The sequence below is a fragment of the Vicugna pacos genome, chromosome 17, assembly GCF_048564905.1.
Source record: "Vicugna pacos chromosome 17, VicPac4, whole genome shotgun sequence".
Classification (NCBI taxonomy): Eukaryota; Metazoa; Chordata; class Mammalia; order Artiodactyla; family Camelidae; genus Vicugna; species Vicugna pacos.
The window spans coordinates 9,130,295-9,152,581 of record NC_133003.1 but is presented as its reverse complement, the minus strand read 5'-3'; the positions used below and the strand labels follow the sequence as shown (position 1 = coordinate 9,152,581).

Sequence of the window (22,287 nt, the reverse complement as noted above, 5' to 3'; positions counted from 1 at the left end):
CCATTCTTGCTTCCTGTGGTCCAGAAATGGAGGGAAATCTTCTATTACAAGAGTCCTCATCCCTTCTGGAAGACAGTGTTCCTGGGCTGACCGAGGGATGAATGCATCTGAGGACAGAGGCATGGAGGAGCTGGGTGGGGCCGGCTCGTGATGGAATTTCTGGCAGAGACGGCTGATCGCCGCCCAGAGCCATTCTTGTCTTCCTGGAAGATGGTATCGCTGCTCTAAATATTTTCTGTCCTTCTGAGTTGGATTCCCAGAAGGCGACCCTGAGGCAAGGATTCAAGTGCCAGCAGTTTATTTGGGGAGTGATTGCCCAGAAAGACAAACGTGGGAATGAAAAGCAAGACAGAAGCAGGACAGAAGCCAGCGCGGGGCGTGTCACAACGCAGGTTCCCGGGGAGGGCGGCTGGGACGCCATCGCACCCCCAGGCATCTGGGGGACGAGGGAGCCGGCGTGTTTACTGGTGGAGGGCTGCCCTAGAGGCAGTGGGAGGAGGCATCGATTTCCTGGCATTATGGGCCTGTTCTAAACATGGACAAGGAATGCTCCATGCTGGCTGCTGGATCTGAGGCTGACTTGTCCTGAAATCACAAGGTCAAGGGAATGTTTCGGGGAGGAAGGGGGGCTCACTGCATCTTCTTGACCCTCCATGTGGAAGGAGTGTGCATCCTGTCCCGTCAGCTCTGAGCTTGACTATGTCCTGCTTCATCTTTGTTACCGAGTCCAAACTCATTCTGCTCGCCTCACAACAGCCAGTAAGTCAGGAGACAAGGTGTTGGGGCAAGGAATAGCGACTTTATTTGGAAAGCCACCAGACTGAGAGGATGGCAGACGAATATCCTGGAGAACCATCTTCCCCAAGTCAGAATTCAGGCTCCTTTTGTACCAAGAAGGGGAAGGAGTGAGGCTGATTGTTGCAAACTTGTTGGTGTCAAGCCTTTGTGCTTACAGCTGTCCATGTGGGTCAGGTCACAATGTTCCTGTAAACCTCCAACAAGGCAGGGTTATTTTCTACTCTGCAACTTTTTATCTCTATACGAATGGGAAGGTGTTATACCCTTAAAGGTCAGAGCCTTGAGAATGGGCTGTCCTGTTACCCGTTAGGGGACCACGCTGGGACACATGTGCAGACTGGTTGTGGGTGGACAGGAAGGAGGAGCTGGGGCAGTAAGATGCCGGCTTAGCTGCTAATGGCCTGAGACGCCCACCCATGGTTGGCTGAGGGTGTCACATAGCAGGGCTCTGGTAGGGAACCTCCTGCTGTCTGCCCGTCAGTGTACGAGATCCTTCAGGACTATGGGGGCTTTCTCCCCATCATTTGGGTAGCAGTCCTGCCCGTAATTGTTTGTGGCAAAATGTGAGGTATTTTGTTATGATCGTCCCCTTCCTCCTGGTCTCCCCGTGCAGATGGAGTTGTCTGAGTGCCTTCTGCAGAATTCTGATGGAAAGCCCGGAGCCCAAGGACATGGAGAACTTGGTGACAAATAGCTTCATGTCCTTGACCATCAAAAGAACGCTTGTTCTGCAAACAGCTGAGCTGACCCCGGGCGGGGATGGGTGCTTTATCCATGCTGGAGCTCACCTTTCCTTCTGTGAGCTCAGCCTGCAGCTGCTGGGCTGACGGGCTGTAAAAGCGTCCACGCGATTGTCCAAACGTAAAATAAACCTCCTTTTCCAGGGCCCATTAATCACTTGCCAAAAAAATGACCACATTTGCTGAGTAAAGAAAACCTCAATAAATTTTGGAAAGCAGAAATTATGAAATCAATCTTGTTTGACTCGTCGGCAGTCCAACTTTAAAAGGTTTGAATTCAATCTTCTCAACAAGTTTGTAAATGTCATGGGGGGAAAAAAGTGAGGGGGCTCCTTCTCCAGATTTAAAAAGGCTTAAGTGACTCGGCAAAAAATGAAGTGTTGCTCTGTTTCTGATTCTGATTCAAACAAACCAACTGGGAAAAAGAAAAAAAAATTGAAACAGTTGTGTCAAATTGATGACGGACTAAGTATCAGATGACAGGGGAATTGTCACTTTTGTTAGAGAGATAAAAGCAACCGAGTCTTTCTTCTGTAACTCAAAGCTCCTAGTAAAAAAATGCTTATCCAGAGGGAGGCAGAGTATTTGGCCAGAGGATCCGCATCACGGTGCAGCCCTGCCGTGACTCCAGCGCCACCTGTAACCATAGTTAACAGTACATGTTCCAGCCAGGCAGGTGTACTTACAGCTCCTCACGCACTCTCCTCCTTCAGAATCCGGTGCCTTTGCAGAAGCTGTTCCCAGGAGTTTGCCTGCAAACCTTCAACCCTTCGCCTAGCAGGACCATCCCTGGAGATTCGGCTCAAAACTGCCTCCCTCGGCAAACACGGCACGTGGGTCCCTGTGTTCTCACGTTCTTATAACACTGCTTTATTCAACTGTATTTATTTCTTGGAGCATCTGTTTTTCCTCACTGTGCCCTGCGTATCTGGCCAGCTGGGGTGCCAGTCTGCCCATTTCCTTCAAAACTGACTGCCTGCCTTTACTATCTCCATTTTCTCACTTTTCTTTACTCCATAATATTTTTTTTATAGAAATATAGTCGGTTTACACTGTTGTGTCAATTTCTGGTGTGCAGCGCATCATGTTTCAGTCATGCATATACAGACCTGTCTTCTTTTGCATATTCTTTTTCATTATAGGTTACTACAAGATACGGAATACAGTTCCCTGTGCTGTACAGTAGGACCTTGCTGTTTATCTATGTAATCTATTTTAATAGTGTTCTCTGGGACACTAAGAGTGGTCTCTAAATTTCCTAATCTTGCTTGACTCTGTAGAATTTGACAGTGATTTCATCAACGCTTCTGTAATGAATTGGGAGTTCATTTTTTTCATTGTCTCCCTTTGACCTGTCTCAACAGAGCTTTCTCGTACAAGCAGATGATGAAAACAAAGGCTTGTGGTCCAGGAGTTCGTTTTCGAAAGTGGTTCTTTCTTAACATGAGTCCGAAGGGAGCCAAGGATTTTTCGTCGACAGAGGATTAAGTGGCGAGGAGCAGAGAGAGGCCTCTGATCAACAACCGGTGCGGAGTGGAGCCCCAGGTCCCGAGTCCTGGACCCCACAGGAATTGATCCTGCCAGCATCCCCTCGGATGAGCTGGGAGGCGGATCCATCCACAGTGCAACCACGACCGGCAGCCCCAACGGACACCTGGAGCCCGTGAGAGGAGCCCGCTGAGCCACACCTGGATTCCCCACCTACAGAAGCTTGAGATGGTGAATGTGGCTGGTTCAAGCCACTGAGGTTTGGGGAATGTGATGTACAGCAGTTGAGAACTAATACAGAGGTCATTGCTATGGTCTAAGTAAAACCTGGTCACGGCTTGAACCAAGGGGCAGCAGCAGAGGTGACGGGAGGTGGTCAGCTATGGCTTTGAAAACAGAGTCAGGAAGATATGAGAAAAAGGCCCAAGGGGCACGTACATGGAGCTTAAGTGGCACCAGGGACAGCTGGCCACTGGGTGTACCATCCCTGTGGCCTCTGAAGGAGCGGGCTTGGGCCAGGCGGCAGCTGGCTTCGCTCTAAGGGAAGGATGCTGACCCCCTCTTGCTCCCCCTTTTACGGGGCAAGAGTGAGAGCAGTCTTAGGATAAACAGATCTCCCAGGCACCCAGCGGTCTGAGGTCTCGGACAGAGATGTTTACAGAAACTCGCGAGGAAGGACAACGTTACGGAAAGCTTTGTTCTGCTGCGATCCCTCTTACTCTAAAGGAAGCAGCTCAAGAGAAGTTATTTTTAAGACGGAAGCAAGAACCATAGATTTTTATGCTGATGGGAACAGTGCGGTTGAGGGGGAAAGTCCGATGAGAAAAGGGAGAGTTGCTGGAATGCAGCCTGTGTCTAAAGACTCGGGTGGGTCCTGGTGCACGAGTTTGGTGTCATGTTCCCTCATTCTCTGCATGTTTTCCCGGCAAAGCAGGAGCAAGAAAGCCAAACTTTGTGTTTCCCTTAGACTGTGGCGCCCAGGAGAGGACTCCCCTTGTCCAAAAGAGTCACTTTGTAGACAGCCCAACCTCCAGCCAGTGGTCGACAGGTCAGAAATGTGGACGCAGCATTGCCAGATCTCCTAATTTTCAAAAGAAGCCTGTAACCCTGATTACTTTGTGTGAGAGCTCCTGATTTTTCAGTGCCCTCAACGAATTCAGAATTAAATTTTAAAAAAGCAATCCGCAGGCCAAAGCACACCAGCAGATTGAATGGGAGCGTGGTCTTTGCCCTGGGTCATCACTGTTTTAGTTAACCTCTAATTCTCCACACAGTGGCTGGAGTGAGTTTTTAAAACACAGATCTGATTGTTATAAGGACCCTGTGACAAAGCCTTGAGTGGCTTTCTCTGGCACAGTGGGTGGAGCTTCGACTCTGTGAAAGAGCATCTCCACCATCATGCCTGAGTGAGCGTTCCCACCTGTCCCCCGGGCCCCGCTCCTCAGAGACTGGACACTGCGGCCCATGGGACCCCTCCCTGTCCTCGAGAGTGCCAGCTTCCAGGCGTGGCAACTGCTTCTCTCCCTCTTCCACTGACTTCAGTTTCTACTAACTCTTCAGTTCTTTTCTTTATTTCCTTGTTCCCCTAGGCTGCCTGTCCCAGCCCCCTCCCACTAGATTGAAGACCAGATCTTTGCTAGGAACCCTCTTAAGCTCTCATCACTGCTCACATGGCCTCTAACAGCCCGGGGTACCCTCTGCTACATCTGCCTTGTTTCTAAATCCCCTGGACTCCGCAATGTCTGGGGCCAAGAGCCGTCTCCATTTGTCCGCTGAGTCAGCCAAGGGACTTCTCCGTGACAGGCCTCGAGTGCATCCCTGGTAACAGTTGGTGTTGTCCAGGGCTGGACACCAGCTGTCTCTCTTGAGCCCTTTACAGCTCTTCTCCCAATTGCAGGGTGTTGGGATGTTGCCTGGCCCCTCACATTCAACATGCACCCCGCCCCATCTCGTTCCCCTTCTCCACCGATGCCACCAGATCCCGCTCAGCCACATGGACCCAGAGACTGAGGGCCCTCTCATCTCTCACAGCAGGCATCAGATGCTCTTGAGTGTTTTCATGACCGTCTCTCAAGTTAAGTTGTTGTTGTCCTTCCCGTTATGACCATCTCCAATAAAAGCCTCCTTAAGCCTCCCCTGTACTGTTTATCTCCACTCAGATACATCTCCCCGGAGCTACCGTTCTCTCATCTCTGCCTTCTGATCTACTCCCAACCCTGCTGGCAAACCCAGCGCGTTCTCCTCTGTTTCAGATGCTTCACTGACTCCGCCTGGACGTTAGGTCTGGTTCAAATCCCGTCAGAACCTCCTGCCCTTCAGTTTCCACCCATTCATCATCCAGCCGAGCTTACAGTTCTTCTAACTTCCCACCACCCTGCCCCATCTTACACATTACGCTCTAAAACTCAAGCCTCTTAGGGTATCCTGAACACCCCTTGTGTACCATGTTCTAAATGCATTCACGTCTGCGGTTGCTTCTCCCCAAATGCTGTTGCATATCTCTGGAGGAGCCACTATTTATCTTCCAAATTCAGCTCAAATACCCGCCAAGAAGAGGCAGGAATCACTTCTTCCGTATTTCCCTGTAAGAGCTACTCACTTCCTCTGAGCCCCATTTGATGATTGTTTGTATTTCTGTTTCTTGTACACCTGTTTCTTCCCCTGGACTCTGAGGTCATTGAGAACAGGGACAAGACTCCCCTGATCTCTGCTGTCCCACGGGTGGACACAGCACCTGACGCCCACAGTCGTTGGTGGACATTGTTTGAATGAATGAGTTGCATCCATTCTTTGTTGCATGCAGCTTGAACGCACCATTGATTCCAAGCACACGGCATACCTGCTTTTATATTTAAAGCAGGTACTAAACCATTTAGTGTTTAATTTACGAGGAAATGATTAAACAGAAAGGACCTACTGCCTTGATCTTGAAGGCAGCAAGCTCATGTCTACTGCAGGGTCGCCAGGAATGTCTGAGTAAAATTAGAGGTCACTTCTTCCCTCCTAAAATGTTTTGCCTTCTAACCTTCTCCCTTATTCACTCTGTTCTCTAACAGACTCATAGAAACTTTGATCAGCTCTAATCTTTAAAGTAAAATCGAGACTCTGTGTTTGAACTCTTGGTCTAAAAGGAATGACTACTGATGAGAACAGGAGGATAGAACATTTGAAATTGAGTCTGTTTCACAAAACGTCTAACATAGGTTCCGTGTGACCAGGGATGACTTAACTTCACACTTCCTTTTAGAGAAGAGGAAGCAAAGCCCTCAGACCCGGCCCGAGGCTCCGGGGCTGACCAGTTCCAGAGCAGTCTTCCGTCCTGCCACTCACAAATTCCCATAAGATGTGAGCTAGGGAAGTGCAAACCGTTAACCCAACCACATTTCCGGAGGGAACCCTTGGCACTGGAATACTGTACAGGACTTCGAAGAATACATCTCCAGTGGTGCAGTTTTGCACACAACGTGTGGGAAACTTACATGATGGTTAATTACAGGCACGCCGTGAATCCGGAAGACCCTAGGGTGAGTCGAGGCCAACAAAGCCAGGCTGACTTTTCATCCTTCTTTCTGTTTGGAACCTCAGAGGGTCTAGAAGAGTGAGCACCCAGAACCAGTTCTTGTTTTCACATGGGGGGTCACATGGTGGTGCATTGTGGGAAATTCCCGTTGTCACAGGGAGGGTGTGGGAGGCGCCCTTCCTCCTTTCAGATGAACCACACGTACCGTGGGTGTCCTTCGATGGTCTTGCACCGCTGCTGCCTGAAGTGCTGTAAATGGGGGTGAAAAGGGCCGACAAGAACTTGGAGTTGTGGCTTATCATCAGAATTGGCCTTGCTAACCGCAGAGAACCGAAAACCGCGCATTTTGCCGATCTCAGTCCCTATCTGGGATCTGCACCCCCGGCCTCATAATCAGAAGTAACAGCATTAATAATCTTCTGACAAACACCTTCCCAAAGCTCTTTTTACTTCCCTGCAGTTTCCTTTTTAATTTCCATAGCTACTTTCCCCGTGTTTTCCCTCTGGAGTTTGAGTTTGGAAACGAAAATGATAAACGTCGAATACTAATTGGATGTGCGGCACTGGGAAACATGCATGCTTTCATTTCTTCAGTAAAGAAGCTACAGTAAAACCCTCACTGCCATCTATGGATATGGGGACCGAGGCAAAGAGAGTTTGTCTCATTTGCCAGAGGTCACGACAACTAGTAACTGTATTCCAGTGGGCCACACGGCCCTATCTTCAAGAAGCATTTTTTTCCAGTTGGGAGCTAGAGGTGTGTAGCAGGTAGGAACTTTGCTTCACAAACTCAGGTGTGCAAAAAAACCTGACTTCAGTTTTCCATCGAGAACGCAATTTCCGCTCTAAACCCTCCATCTGGCCTCCTCTCCACAAATCTGCCAGACAGGTATCATTATCTCCATTTCCCAACAGAGGAAAATTGAAGTCTGGAGAGTTAAAATGACTTGTTCAGACTCACCCTGCGTGAGGAGGAGGGTAGAGCTCAGCGTCAGGACGTGTGCCTAGCATGCACGATGTCCTGGGTTCAATCCCCAGTACCTCCATTAAAAGTTAATAATAAATAAACCTAACTACTCACCCCCAACCCAAGCTCACTCCACATAATGTGTTCCTGACCTAGAAGGGTGCCAGAGGAGTAGATACCGATCATATACAAATTCTTCCAAAAAATTAGAATAAAAGGGACACTCTCCCTTTTCTGTTAAGAAGCTAGGATTCTCAAACTGGATGAGGACTATAAAAGAAAGAAAATCTTCCGCTCACTTCACTGATGACAATAGATGCAGAAATTTTACATACAGTATTAACTAACTAACAATCTAAAGGGGTATTAAAAATGCATCATGACCAGTTAGGGCCTATTCCAGGAATGGAAAGAAAGTTTAACATTGGGAGATCTGTTAATCGCCTCCTGGGTTGGCATCGAGGGTGTAGTATCTATGTGGCGTGAACTGTCAGGGCTGAGTGCCTCCTCACATTTTGTGCTGTAAGAAAGTGGCTCACTTGTTTTGTCTTACTCCTGGCTCTGATGACCCCATTAGGAATTAAGGAAAAACTTTACATGAGTATCTCACCTGCTATTCGATTTGTATTTGACTGAGAAAAAATGTAAATGGACAACTTGGTGGTAGTTTTTAAAACTGCCAACACATTTTTTGACTCTTTGCATCGAGAATTAGGATCCATGTTCTCTTTCCTTAAATCTGGCCGCTGTGGCTGGGTCTTTTAACCTTGGCCACGTCAATGTTTGGGCCACAGATTCTTTGCCATAGGGATCTGTCCTGTGCATTGCTGAAATTTAGCAGCGTCCCTGGGCTCCATTCACTAGTGCCAGCAGCCACCCAGCCCCGGCTGTGCAAACCAAAAGTATACCTAGGCATTGCTGAATGTTCTGTGGGGGCAAATGTGCCCCTGGTTTGAGAACCACTGTAGTGGCAGAAATGAGGTTACAAGACGTCTGAATCTCTTGGGACACTCATTCTGGGAGAAACCAACTGTTCTGGACATCCAGCCATTCTGGAGATGCTCTGTGTGCACATCGTAGGTGACAGTCCCCGCTGAGCCCAGGTGACAGCCCCGGCTGAGTCTCACCCAAATTCTTCACCCTCAAATCTGTAAAATATGAAAATTGTTGTTGTTTCACTAACTTTGGGGTGGGTGGCGTGTTAATCCAGCAATGGTCACTGAAATAGCATCACTGGAAAATGGGAGGACTAGCGTTTATGAAAGAAACAGGCTTTACTGAAATTCCCTGAGTCTCTTATCAGATGCATGGCAGGCAGGGGTAGGTGAGCTCTCCGCTCTCAGCCTGGGCGTGTGCTCGTGGCATGTTGAGAATTCTCACTGAGTTGGCATCCCAAACCTGTTCTGATCCTTTTTTTTTTTCTCAAGAGAAAATATTTTAAAGATGTAAGAGTTTAAGGAACATCTGGTTTGTGGGAAAATTATAAGAACATGCGTTTCCCTCCCTCCTTCCATCACTCCCACGGTGCAGCATCCTTGGGCTCTCAGACCTTAGGAACAAAATCAGGAACAATGGCTGATACGGTTGCTCTGTCGTGGAGGCAGGCGGGGGCGCCAGCTTGGACTTGATGAAGAAGAAGCAGCACGTGTGAAAGGACAGCATCCCTCGAGGACAGAAGAATTGGGAGAATGCAGGAAGAGGGCACGGCGGTTCCCAGATACGCTGAATTAGGCTCACACCGCGAGGTGGCAGGAAAATGAATGTTTGCTTTTTCTGGCTTGGTATTTGCTTAGTGATACTTCAGCGTTTCTGAAAGATCCATGCCTTGGCTGGGGCTCTCTCTGGCTCCCTCTGCAATATTTAATTTTACAGAGAGGAAGGCTCTGATGGTAAAATAGTTGTTCTCTTTTTGTAACCAAGCAGGTCCGAGTAGGGTCGTCCCGGGACAGACCCCTCCCCATCTCCCCTGCTGCAGCTGCTCCGGAAGGACCCAGGTCATAGCATCTCATGCAGATGTCCTGAGTTTTTCAGAGGCTAAAAAGCAACACCGAAGGTAAGAAATTCACTAATGGATGATTGAGAACACGTGGCCCCCAGACCATCTGGTGCGGTGGGGGGAGGTGTTGGTAGAGTTGACCGCCCCGTTACCTTGACACCAACCAATCAGAGAACTGCGCACCAGCTGATGACGCGCCCTTGACCCCTGACCCTCGCCTGGCCTTTAAATAGGCTTTGCCAACAGCCACCCTTCGAGGAGCTCAGGGTTTTCTCGGGCGCGCGCCGCCCCGTCTTCCTTGCTCAGCACTGCAGTAAACCTTCCTCTGCTCCAGACTCCAACAGTTCGGTTTGTTTGGCGTCACGAACTTGCTTTCAGTAACATTTTCATTGATGGCTTACGTCATTTTCTACTCAAAAGGGAATGACCCTCCAAGGTAAGATTTGAAACACAGAAATACCTCTGTGTTCATCTGGCCCAGGTCTGTGATGAGTTCTTGGCATATTTTCATGATTTTACAAAACACTCCATGCACATGACGTGACCTGGGGGTTCCGTTTTTCTCCCTGGCCCCTGACGAACACAGGGAGAAGCTAGCTCCAAATGAAGCCCAGCTCAGACCTAGATTATTGCATGTTATGATTGGATACATGTTTTCTTTCTTTAGAGTGTGTTGATTGACTTTACAGTTTAGGTCAGCAAGCTTTTAGAGGAAATAGGATATAAAATTCTAGAAAAAGCAAAACTGGCATAGTAGGGGGAAAAAAAGCAGACGGGGGATGTCTTGGGCCACGGATGGGAGAGGTTGACTGCAGAGGGGCAGGCAGGAACTTTTTCCTCTGATAGAAATATTCCAAATCATGATTTGTGTGATGGTGCCATAGGTGGAGATACTTGTCAAAAGCCACTGAGCTGCATACGTGAAACAGAGCATTTTATTGCATGTGAATTACCCTAGGGCCAGTAGCAGCTAATATGTACAAGGTCTTGTCCATGTGCTGTGATTTCTACGACTCTTCCCTCCTGTCTCACTGCATTTATTCCTCTGAGGACGGCTGTGAGGAAGGATTCTCCCTTCTCCTGCGTGTGTTTCTTTATTTGTTATTTGTCTGCCTCAGAGTGGACTCGTGAATGTTTGTTCACGGGTTAAAGTCCGGTTTCGTTGCTACAATTTTGCTTTTAGTATTTGCTAGTTGGGGCCACGAAGGTTTCCATCAGGTGGGCTCCTGTGTTCTTTTATTAAGTTTCCCCCGACTTGTTGAGCGTTCTCTTACTTTGTGGCACTCCGGGATGTTCGAGGCTAACTTTATATTTACAGTGCCCCAGCCCTAGCATTAATTGCTTCTCCAAGGACCATGGTTCCTCTCGTTTGAATTTGAATATGGTGTTTTTTTTTTCTTTTTTGAGCGTTTCTTTTATTTATAAAAGGGGAAGGGTATATAGCTCAGTGGTAGAGCGCGTGCCTAACATGCATGAGGTCCTGGGTTCAATCCCCAGTACCTCCGTTAGGATAACTAACTAACTAAATAAAAACCTAATTACCTTCTCCTGCCAAAAAACCCACACAAAATCTTAAAAAAATATATATATAGTTGATTTACAGTGTTGTGTTAATTTCTGGTGTACAGTATAGTTCATATAGTAACATTCAGTTATATGTTTATATGCATTCTTTTTTATTATAGGTTCACAAGATACTGAATATAGTTCCCTGTGCTATACAGTAGGACCTTGTTCTTTATCTTTACATTCCTTCTTTTACACAAAGTGTTAACGTGCTGTAAACAGTTTTTGCTGGCTTTGCATTTTTTCACGTAGGAGTACGTCCTGGAAATCACTCCTCATTAGTTCACTGAGATTCCCCTCATTTTACAGCTTTTTCACGGCTGTTTAGCACTCCGCTCCCTCCATCTCTGCACCATGACTGACATGGCTACATATCTAATTCTTACACGGGCAATTTTTTTTAACCTCCACAAACTTTGGGGGTTACCTATTTTCAAACTTTCTACAGTAAGCATTGATTGTTTTAATAATTACCAAGAAAAGTAGACAAACGTATACCACCTTTTTTCAAATTTTGAAGTTCTTTTCTATTTTTATTTTTTTCCTCCAGATTTCGTTTAAAATTTTTTTAATTGAAGTATAGTCGATGTACAATGTTGTGTTAGTTTCCAGTGTATAGCAAAGTGATTCAGTTTTATATATATATATATATATATATAATACATAGTGATTCTGGTATACATATATGTACTTTCTTCTTTAAATTCTTTTCCTTTATAGGTTATTATAAGAAATTGAATATGGTTCAGTAGGGTCCAGTAGGTCCTTGTTTATCTGTTTTATATACAGTAGTGTGTATCTATTAATCCCAAACTCCTAATTTATCCCTCCCCCCCCAACCTTTTCCCCTTTGGTAACCACAATTTCAAATGGATACCTTTATCTGACAGTCTGGGCATCGCATATTGAAGAAATGATCTTCACAAATTTCCAAAGCACAGGCCTCTTAGCAAGGAGATGTCTAGGACAGAGGGATAGGTTCGCACTGGGCTAAATGCAGAAGGGAGTTCACAGAGGAGGTTCCCAGCGTTGAACGAGGCCTGAATTTCAACTCCAGGGCTTTTCATTGTGAGGAGGGGTCTCAGGGTGGGGGGCTCTGGGTTTCATGGCTCTTACAGTCCTTCCACTCCCTAAGCAGTAACATGGGATTACAGGTTCCAGGGAGCTGGTGCTCACTGATCTGTTTCCGAGCCACCCATTTCGAGCCCAGCGTTATTCAACAGGAGAGTTTGATGTTCCCGGGAGAGGCAAATTATTGCCTGCGAAGAGCTTCGCTGGCAGAAGGGAGAGCCCCACTGCCGCGGTGGCTCGCTAATTATTTGCAAGTCCATGCTCGACTCTAAGCAGCCAGACCGAGGGGCCCTTGCTCACATCCCTCAAGCCCTTTACTTTGGAAGGTAGGGGGTTGACAGGGAAGTAACGATCTGGCCACAACTGAGGAGAAATGGACATTCTTCAGAGCTCCTTGAAGGCTTCAGAATGGTGGAGAATGTCTGACCCTCTGAAGGTAAGATTTAGAAAGAACTACACGTGGCCAGCGTGCCGTCTGCAGACTCCTGACAGCTCCTAAACTGGAATTTTGGTGCTGACTCCCCATGACATTAAGACTTTCACTTGTCCCCACATGTTACAGGCCGAAGAGGAAAACCGTGTTTTCTGAGACAGTGAGAAAGTGAATTACCTGCCAAGTGCCAGGTTAGCACCTTGGCCTTGGAGGTTCCACATCCTGGATTCAAATTTAGTAGCGTCCTTTTAACATGATGCAGAACCATCTTTAACAGTGAGAATAAACAAGCGGTTTGGATTCAAGCAAGATCCAGTTCAAATCACATGGAAAGTTGTTTTGAACCAGTTTCCTTTAGCCAACACTGAAGCCTGGCAGACTGATTTTTTCCACCTGTAAATTAGGAATGGTACCATTTTCTCACAAAATTATTGTGGGGATTAAACTTTAAAACAGAAAAAGAATCTAAAGCATCAAATGGCACTCCAGAAACATTGGTTTTCTCTCTCCCTTTTTATAAATTGAAGTAGAGGTGATTTGCAGTGTTGTATCAGTTTCTGGCGTGCAGCATGATGATTCAGCCATGTATTCTTTTTCATTGTTACAAGTTATTGAATACAGTCCCCTGTGCTCTCTCTCTCTCTCCCCCTTTGATGAGATATATTAGGGAAGGGGTGTAAGGATATGCAGGGAGGTAGAAGAGGGGTCAGGTTAGGAACACACATTTTTTAATTAGAAACAAATAGTTTCAAATCATGGATCTGCCAAATACTTACTGCGCAACCCTGGACACACTCTTGGTGTTTTATGTTCTGTGGGCTTTGACAAATGTATAATGACCCGTATCCAATACTGTGGTTTCATACACAAGAGTTTCATGACTCTGTAAGCCCCCTGTTGGGCCTCTTCAGCCCTCCCTCCTCCTGACTTTTGCCAACCCCCTGATATTTTTATTGTCACCACAGCGTACCTCTTCCAGAATATCATCTAGTTGGAATCATACAGTAAGTGGCTTTTTCAGATTGGTTTCTTTCACTTATTAATATGTCTTTATGTCTCTCCCCTGTCTTTTCATGGCTTGACAGCTTTTTTTTTAAGTTCTGAGTAATATTCCATTGCCTGGATGTACCAGAGTTTGCTTATCAACTCACTAGTGAAGGACATCTTAATTGTCCTCTATCCTCAGTAATCGCACACTCTCTCCCCTTGCCCTGCCCTCCCCGTGATGTGGGAGGAACTTCTGAGTGTCTCTCCCCACCACTGCCTGCTCTCGCAAAGATCCTACCTGCCTTCAATTCTTCGGTTCCTTTAATTTGTCATCTCTTTGGCTAAATCCCTACTTAACTGCTGGAGGTGATTAGGTGGGGGAGTTAAGAATCCTTTCATCTTTCCTCTGGGCTTTTGTCTAGAATTAAGAACTCCAAAGCTTTGTGTTGGCTCTGGTTGCACTCCGGGGTGGTCAGGGTGGAGCGTATTGTGGAAACTGTTACTTCTCCTGGAACTGATGGTAGTTGTGTGTTGTAAGTTCTGTGTGTCACACAAGTGTGGATGTGTGGGGGGCGGAGAGGGACCTGTTTACCTTCCTTCCCCCTCGCTTTGCCCCTTACTCCTGCTGGAGAAGGCAGGTCAGAACTGCTTGGATGCTTGCCGAGTCCAGTACCTCCATATTATATCACCAAGTACAAGTTGCTACAAACTTAGTGCCTCCAACAACACACATGCTTATGATTTTAGGCATCCATGGGTGGGGATGTGGCTTTGCTGGATCTTCTGCTCACCACTGATGAGTTTGGAAAAAGTTATCCCTTTTCTTGATAAATTTCCGGATTGAATGTCCCTGTGGCTGTGTGACTGAGCTCCCCACTTTGTTCCCAGCTCCCAGCCAAGGACCATCTTTAGTGACAGGAGCCACCTCAGGTCCTGCCTCCTGAGCCCGACATGCCCTCCACCGCTTGGCTGTCTGTTTTTTTTTTTTTTTTTTTGGCATCAGGCACTCTCTTCTCTGATGCCTCATCCTCTTCCACTAGACGGAGTCAGACCCATCCAAGAGCATCTCTCTTCTGATTAACTCCAAGTCAGCAGGCTAGTAACGGAATCACAGGCGTGAACTGCCAGCCTACTTACAGGTTCTCCCCACGCGCAAAGAGGGGGTTACAGAAAGCATGCACGTTCACGCAGGGGGGTGGGATTTAGCACTTTGAGTTCTGCTTACCACACTCAGCCGTCCTGATTTTTTGCTCTTTTCAGCCTTCCTTACTGGCAACCAACCCTGTCAATATTCCAGAGCTAGAATATCCTACTCCTATCCTGCAGGAGAGTCAGCAACCGCTTCTGGACTGCTTCCAGTCTACGTCAGCTGTTTTCGCGTTGTTTGCTTGGGTTTTCCTATTGTGTTGTAAGAACAGGAGGATTTCATGGTTTGGCTTTACTCTGCCTCTTGATCTTGGATCAGTAACTGTTTCTGTGGATTATTTGCTATATTTTAATGTGCTGAGTACTTTTTGCATTGAATGGGGTAACAGCCGTGCAGGACTCCCCAGGGGTTTTTGGTAATCCCTTTTATTTCCTTCTCCAGACTGGTACCTAAAGTCATAAGTACGATCAGGGCAAGAAAGGAGGAGGGAGCTAGCCCTGGAATAAAGAATTCCAAGGAGGGTATGATGTAGGGGAAAAGGCAAGCAGAAGCCCTCGTATGGGAGGAAAAAGAGATTTGGGAGGATCAGTACCACAGTAAAGGTTAAGCCTGAGATTCTTGAGAACCACAAGAGGGAAGCCAAGGTCACGATGACGAGTGGCTGAGAGGGGCTCCGTGGTGAGGAGTCGGGTGCCTGCTCGGTCCCTGGCATCTGTATGTGAGACAGATCTGACCTGATGTCGCGGCCACAAGGTGGGGTAACCAAGTCTTAACCATCCTGGGGGCCAGCCCGCGAGTCAGTGGAAGCCCTGGAGAAAGACAGCGTGGAGACAGGAGGCGGCACGAAGCTGTGGGCTCCCCCGCACCCAGTTACCATCTTGGGAAGGCGGTCAGGAAGGCAAAGCTCTTCCAGAAAGAAGTGCAAACTCATCTTACCCTCAAAGGAGACCGTTTGTAATAGGAGAGACTTTCTTACGTGTAGATGGAAAATTTGAATTTATTTCTGCCATCGAGGGAAATAGGAGCAGCAAAAAAGTTTGTATTCACTGTAGAAATAGACAAGCTAAATTCCACATGGTGTTGCTCTAAGCCTTGACCCCACTGTGTCTGCATTATCTCCTTGAATCTTTCCATAAACTCTATCACGACTCTCATTTTAGAGCAGACAATACTGGGAGTATTGTTAAGTCATAGATGTGAGATTCTGTTATACTCCAAAACTGCCTATTTGAAGTCACCTGGCTTTGTAATATAGAATATGCGTTATTTCGTGACAGTTTAAGTAATGCCAACCCGGGTTTCAATCGGAGTCAGTGTATGAATTTGTCATTGAGATTCCCAGAGGTTCACAAAGTATGTTAATTTTTAAAGTTTAAAGGAAACAGTTGAACTGCTATTAGGTGACTTTCTTTTTATCTAGATCCATATCAAGACTTAGCTGCTGGTCCTGCCTGAGGACGCCAAAATCAGCCTGCTTAACTGAAGCTTTCTTCAGAGTCCCTCTATCCCTTCAAAGTGGTGTGACATGCCTCCTCTTTGTTGTATTTCCACAGCGTTTGGCGCTGTATAGTACCTGCCACTGTGCAAGAGCACAAGTGCAAGGAGGCGAAGCTGGGGCGAGACCTGGCCTTTCTCTGTCTGCTGAGCTTCGTTCGGCACGGCCGATGCCCGCCCACGGGCCAGTGGTGGTCCTGACAGTGTCTTTGTGCCGTTAACGCTTGGTGGTCCAACCCCCCAGACCCTAGACCCTGAAAGACTGGAAGTGCCTTGGCCTCTGTTCAGCCATTTCATCCTGTCCTTAATTACCTCACCCCAGGGTGTTCCTCATGCTCCTTTCTGGATCATCTTTTCCGTTCTTTCTCTGAAATGTTAGTTATTTTGCCAAGCACCGTGTGCCAAGTGCTTGACTGACCGTAACCGTGGTAGGTGTGTGTTAATTCCTGGCTTTGGAAGTCGGTGGGAGTAAGTGGGAAAAGATTCTGAAGTTTTTGTGTGAACTGTATCCAGATACGAGGTAGAGACCCAAAGTGTTCTGGGATATATCTTTTCGGATCTTAGAACTTATCTGTCTCCCCACAGAGTCTGTTCAGAGGTACATCGGTGCTTAGATACTTGGCCAAAATGGGCTGGTTAGCATCCGCCTCAGCACTGGCCTTGAAGAAGTCGGGCTGAATTGTCACCTGCAGTCTCACACCTCGTCTGGTATCCTTCCAGGTGAGGCAGTCAGGGTCACATGCTGACATACATGACCGTCATGTCCAGACAGCACAACCAGGGCAGTAAAATGAGCAAGGTATTTCAATCTGATCTACTGTTCATATATGAATATTCACTTTCAGATATAAATGCACATTCTAGATGTACCTTGAAGTGGAAAACTTTCTTGTGTGCTTTACGTATGATAAAACATCAGTCATTTGAATATAAATGTATTATGATTTCAAGCATAAAATACAGACATAAGTGATTTTTGAAATTGTCAACATGCAACAAATATTGTTAAGAAGTTTTAAATAATGAAATGAAGGGGAAGTGATAGATAAAAAATACTCACCCAATGAGAATGTGTTAGCTGGATAACGTGGGAAGAATATTATGTTCTTGTATCAAAATAGATTTACAAAAGTTAAATAATGCCAGGCAGAAAAACAAAATGTAATTGATATCATAAGGTAATAATGTAATCCTTTTAGGATTATCTGGAGTACTAGCGTGCACATTAACCAAGACAGCTTTTAAGGACAATGTTTTATTGTCACTTATTTAATTATACTTAAGGCATGAATCTGTCAGGAAAAAGTCCTATTAAGGGATTCTTCTCCTTTTGTGAGAATGAGTCAAAAGAAGAATGTCAACTTTCCCAACTTTTTATAGAATGGAAAATCAGAAAAATGTCAGGCGATTGTCACTGACAACGGAACAAACGCGCCGGCTCCGGGTGATTCAGGCATCGCGGGCGTTCGGTTTTCTCGCTCGCAGCTGTGCTGTTGGGGGAAGGAGCGCAGCAGGTTTGCCGGCCTGGCAAAGCAGACAGGCAGCAGCCGGGTTCCCTCGTTTCTCTTTAAGCCCCGGAAGAGCTCCACGACGTACCAGATAGAGATGCTGAAACTTCTTGTCTGCACTTTGACAAACTGTTCAAACAACACGGAGTAGCAACTGTTGCACGTTTAAAACAAGACTGCTTGAGATCAAGAAAGCCTTACTAGGGAACCTTGCAAATAAGAAAAACGCATGAACCACAGGTGACTGCTTGGAGAGAGTGCAGTTTGTTTCTTGGTCTCTACTAAAGAATAAAACCAACTCCTGTTTCTTGGGAGTGAAAGCATTTCTTCCGTGTATCATGGAAGAATAAAGAATAGCCATCCCACGCTTCTGGTCCAGGAAGGGGCGCCTTCCTGGAGCACGCGTCTGTCAGCCCCGAGCAACGTGGGGGGCTCGGTGCCGTCACCTTGTGAAATCACGGCGGCTTCCAGCCAGGCTCCGTTCCCCGACCTCACAGAGCCTTCCCTGATGCTCGCGTAGATATCCACCTGTCCAGCTGGTTATTCTGCAGGGGAATAAACTTGTTTCTGACTGAGTGTCAGAGTCCGTTCACTATTTTAGCTCATTAAGAAGGGACACTGAGCAGTATATACTGGGCAGTATATATGTGTGGGTGGGGAGGGCTTTGTGCGAACTCTCTGTATTTTCTGTTCATTTGATTCTGTTGTGAACCTGAAACTGCTCTAAAAGAATAAAGTCTGTTAAAAAAAAAAAAAAGAAGAAGGGACACTGAGGTTTGGGTCACTGGACCTGACTGCTGCCTGTACTTGGCTCAGTGACATGTCTGCAGTCAGATGGGGGCTGGCTGGCCTGGGACTCTCTCCCCCACAGGATGGAGATTTACTAGGTGTTGGCTGGTATTAAGGTGGCCTGGGTCACCGGGCTGCATGCCTCCCCTCTGCCAGGTGTCTAGTCCAGGTCTGCTGCCCTAGCAGAGCCAGAGGACCACGAGATAAAGGGAATATATTCAAGGTTTGTTGAAGCCTGGGCTTGGAAGTGGCACGTCATTACTTAACACTATATTCCTTTCGCTGAAGCAAATCACACGACCAAGCTCAATATCACTGGAGCAGGAAGTCCATTCTACCTCCAAGAGGAACTGCAGAGTCCCGTGCCCAGGATGGTGGAGAGCACAGACAGCTGGAGGTGGCAGCAGCTCTGACTGCTTGTCTGCCTGCTGCAGGGGGCGCCACAGTGCTCGGCGCGTGGTAAGCTTTCCGTGTGAGATGAGTGATGCTTTTCTTGTGGAGGGGGCTGGAGGGGGCTGGGGGAGGGAGAGTGGTCCAGTCCAGGGGTAGGAAGCTGACTGTGGAATGAAGGTGCAGCTGAGGAACAGTGATGGAGCTCTGATCTTGTAGTGGGTGCGCTGAGCTCTGAGGATCTTCTGGACGCCAGCTTCCCCTGTGTCTCGAACCGATCCAGGTCCCCAGATGGGATATTGGATCATTCTTTCCAAATCCAGGGCACTGTTCAAATATTAAGAGATTCTCTAATTCTCTACACCTGAGCAGAGAATGACTCTTGCCATGTTCCCCAAGGAACCTTCTGTGTCACAATGGCAAAGTGATTCATCCACCCAAGGTCACGGGTAAACTGACATCTTCTGCACGTGAGCTGAGTTGGGTCCCGCTAAGGTCACCACGGCACCTGGTACTCTTCCTTCTCTGCACTTCTTGGGCTGTGTCATCCCCAAATATTTAGTCATCTGTTTCCTGGCACACTGCCAGAGGACTGAAACCCATCTATGCTGTATATAAAACCCTACTGCGTAGTGGGCCCTGAGTAAGTGTGCTTACTGAGTGAAAAAGTAGCGCATAGATCCCGGAAATGGCCACTTTCTACCTTGTTGAAGCTCTTCATTTACTCAGATCTCCTTTTTCTTCATCACAAAACAATGAACCTGTGGTGCCCTCTCTCAAAGCCACACTTTAACTTTTTAAAAACATTGTAAGTGATGCTTGGCAAATTCGTAAATGTACAGCAGTAATTTCAAAGGTTATCAGTTTATGGAAAAATAAAAAAATGTATGGTATTGCTTTGATTTTGGGCATTTCTACAGGGAAAGACCTTGCATTCCAGTCTCTTTAGAATCCTCACCTGATCATTTAGACCATTCCCCCTCTTCCCAAGGCTGCCTTTTTGCCCAATATAGCAAATCGTTTGAAGTTCTTTAAATTCCAATATTTAAACTTAAGGTTTTAAATATTTAGGATTTTCTAGTTTGTACTGCCATGTTTACAATAGACTTTGGAAACAGCAGGAAGCTTCCATCTTCAGTACAATCTCATTGTGATCTTTCATGTATTGTGTAGCATGGAACATTCCGGAAAAGAGAACTTGCGAATTTGAAATTTGCCTACTTCTTGATCTATAAGCGACTTTTTGTTGGTTGTACATGACCAGAAGTCACTGACAGTGATCTGTGTGTGGTCGGAAGTCCCGGAGTAGTTGGAGACAGTGATCATTCATGGCGAATAAATCCAGCCAGACATACTTCACAGTCAGCTGTTCCTCCGACAAGTTTGAGGATGTGGCCTGTCTCAGAACATTCCAGGTACAATTAAGTCACCACCTCCCCTCCTTCTGAAGCCCAGGTGCAGCCCAGGGACACTCAGGGCTTACGTTCCAGATGTTTTTCCACCTAAATAACAAACATGTTGCTGGAGAACATCTTCTCCAAAAGCAGGATCATTCAGGAGGAGTTGCTGAGATGATTCTATGGCATTTGTTTAAAATAGGAAGTCACAATTTCTATAAGGAGTGAGTTAAAAAAAAAAACTTGAGGCAGAGTATTGGGTTGAAACTTAGAACCTGTACAGTTGTCATGAGTTAGCAATTTGAAATCTGTAAATGCCTTCTAGTGCTGTCAAGATGTTTGGAAGGGAAGTCCATGATTTCTGCATGGATGTACTCTCAGAAATGCCCTTCTAATGTCAGGTCTCCTGACAAATTCTAATAGAATTTATCAGGTACTCCTTGGATTCCTGTACCACTGAGAGTAAGAACAAACCCTACTGGATGCAAATGCTCTTCTTCTTAGCACCTTACATGTGGGACCTCATTTACTTCAAAAGCAATCCTTTAAGGTAGATACAGCTTTACCATCATCCTTATTTTTCAGGTGAGGAAATTGAGGCCCAGAGAAGGTAAGTGACTTGTCCAAAGTCACACAGCTAGTAAGTGATAGAATAGGACTAAACTCGAGGACACCTGCTCTTAAACACCATGTCACCTGCTTCCCATTCCTGTGTGCCTCTACCCAAGTGCTGACCATGCTGGAATATAGTTCAGGTCTGTGGCTATCTCCTCTGCTGCCTGCAAAGCCTTTATCCAGCTAATCCCTATATTCCAAATGCCAACAAAGTACTGCCCCTTCCTGTTAAATTAATAAATGCCCTTTCTGTTGATTCAGTTCTTTGCATTGTCAGTAAGGCTTAAATATAGGTACATGAAAAGAAATAAGGAAAAGATGAATAAAGCATTATTGTATGCAGTCGAGAACAGCACATGCAAAGGCCCTGTGGCAGAAAGGAACACAGGGAGCAAGAAGAAAGGAGTAAAAGGAGGATTCAGACTATCTTGGAGTTTCACTTGGAGTTACCGTGCTGTTCATGGAACATCTAGAATTGACTGCGATGGATAGTTTTTTAGGTGAATGTATTCCTTGGAATAAATTACCATCCATTCTCTTCATGATACTAAAATTGTATTCTGAACGATTCCCAGTTTCCCTCCTCAAAAGGTGATCATTCCATACCATCAGGCAATGGAAGAGTTTGAAAGGTCAAATATTCTCTCTTTTATATACAAAACTTTCAGAAAATCAAGCAATCTTGAAAACAGAGTGATCCTCTCAATAGTACAAGAGTCCAAGGTAGGACAGGGGCTGCCAACACTGAGCTGGCAAAAGAGAATATTTTTTTGCTCCCGGTCAAGAATAATTTCAGTCGTCTTCTGGAAATTTACAAAGCTGAACTTCGCTTCCAGGAAGAAAGATTGCCGCTTTATGCTGTAACTCACCACTGGCCTGAGCATTCCCATGGAATTACTTAGGAGGCGGAAGAGAATTTGTTCTTTCCTTAGCTTTTAAAAATAGGTCAGGAGATCAGAACTGAAGAGCGTGTTTATCTCGGCGCCCCAATTTATCCTACACTATTTTATATGCTTCCTGTTGGTGCAGGTCTCTCTCAGGGAACTACGTGGAAAATAAATGTCTAGCCAGTAGATTTTCCTCCGAAATAAACATGTAAAGGTAAAATGTATTCCTCAGTAAATCTACTGCCAGGGGAAATGGGGTAGGAAGGGAACTTTCAAATGGATTTTTTTTCCTCCTAGAAACCTAGATAAGCTGTGAGAGTAACTGGAACGGCCTCTCACGGGAAGTCATAAAATGCCACGATGCTGAGATGGGAACAGGACTAAGGGACGTTGCAGAGGGCACGCTTGGTCCCCCCGCCGTCCCTGTGTGATGCCAGGTGGCCCTGTCCTCCGGGAGACTCGTGAGGGGACCGCAGTCCCGCGGAGCGTGGCCA

General features: G+C 46.4%; 2 long non-coding RNA genes and 1 other non-coding gene across 3 annotated transcripts in view; all 3 read left to right on the top strand.

The window, feature by feature from the left end:
- LOC116284033 (uncharacterized) overlaps positions 1 to 4,137 on the top strand; it is a 73,596-nt gene extending 69,459 nt beyond the window's left edge. The window contains exon 3 of the long non-coding RNA XR_004193821.2: positions 2,903 to 4,137. This is a non-coding gene — a long non-coding RNA (uncharacterized lncRNA). The remainder of the gene's footprint in view (positions 1 to 2,902) is intronic.
- Positions 4,138 to 9,133: 4,996 nt separating this feature from the next.
- On the top strand, positions 9,134 to 18,422 carry LOC140686693 (uncharacterized). The gene is made up of 3 exons (XR_012060495.1): positions 9,134 to 9,258; positions 9,437 to 9,566; positions 16,267 to 18,422. It is a non-coding gene; the product is annotated as an uncharacterized lncRNA (long non-coding RNA).
- TRNAV-AAC (transfer RNA valine (anticodon AAC)) lies at positions 10,939 to 11,014 on the top strand. The gene has a single exon. It is a non-coding gene; the product is annotated as a tRNA-Val (tRNA).
- Positions 18,423 to 22,287: the final 3,865 nt, after the last annotated feature.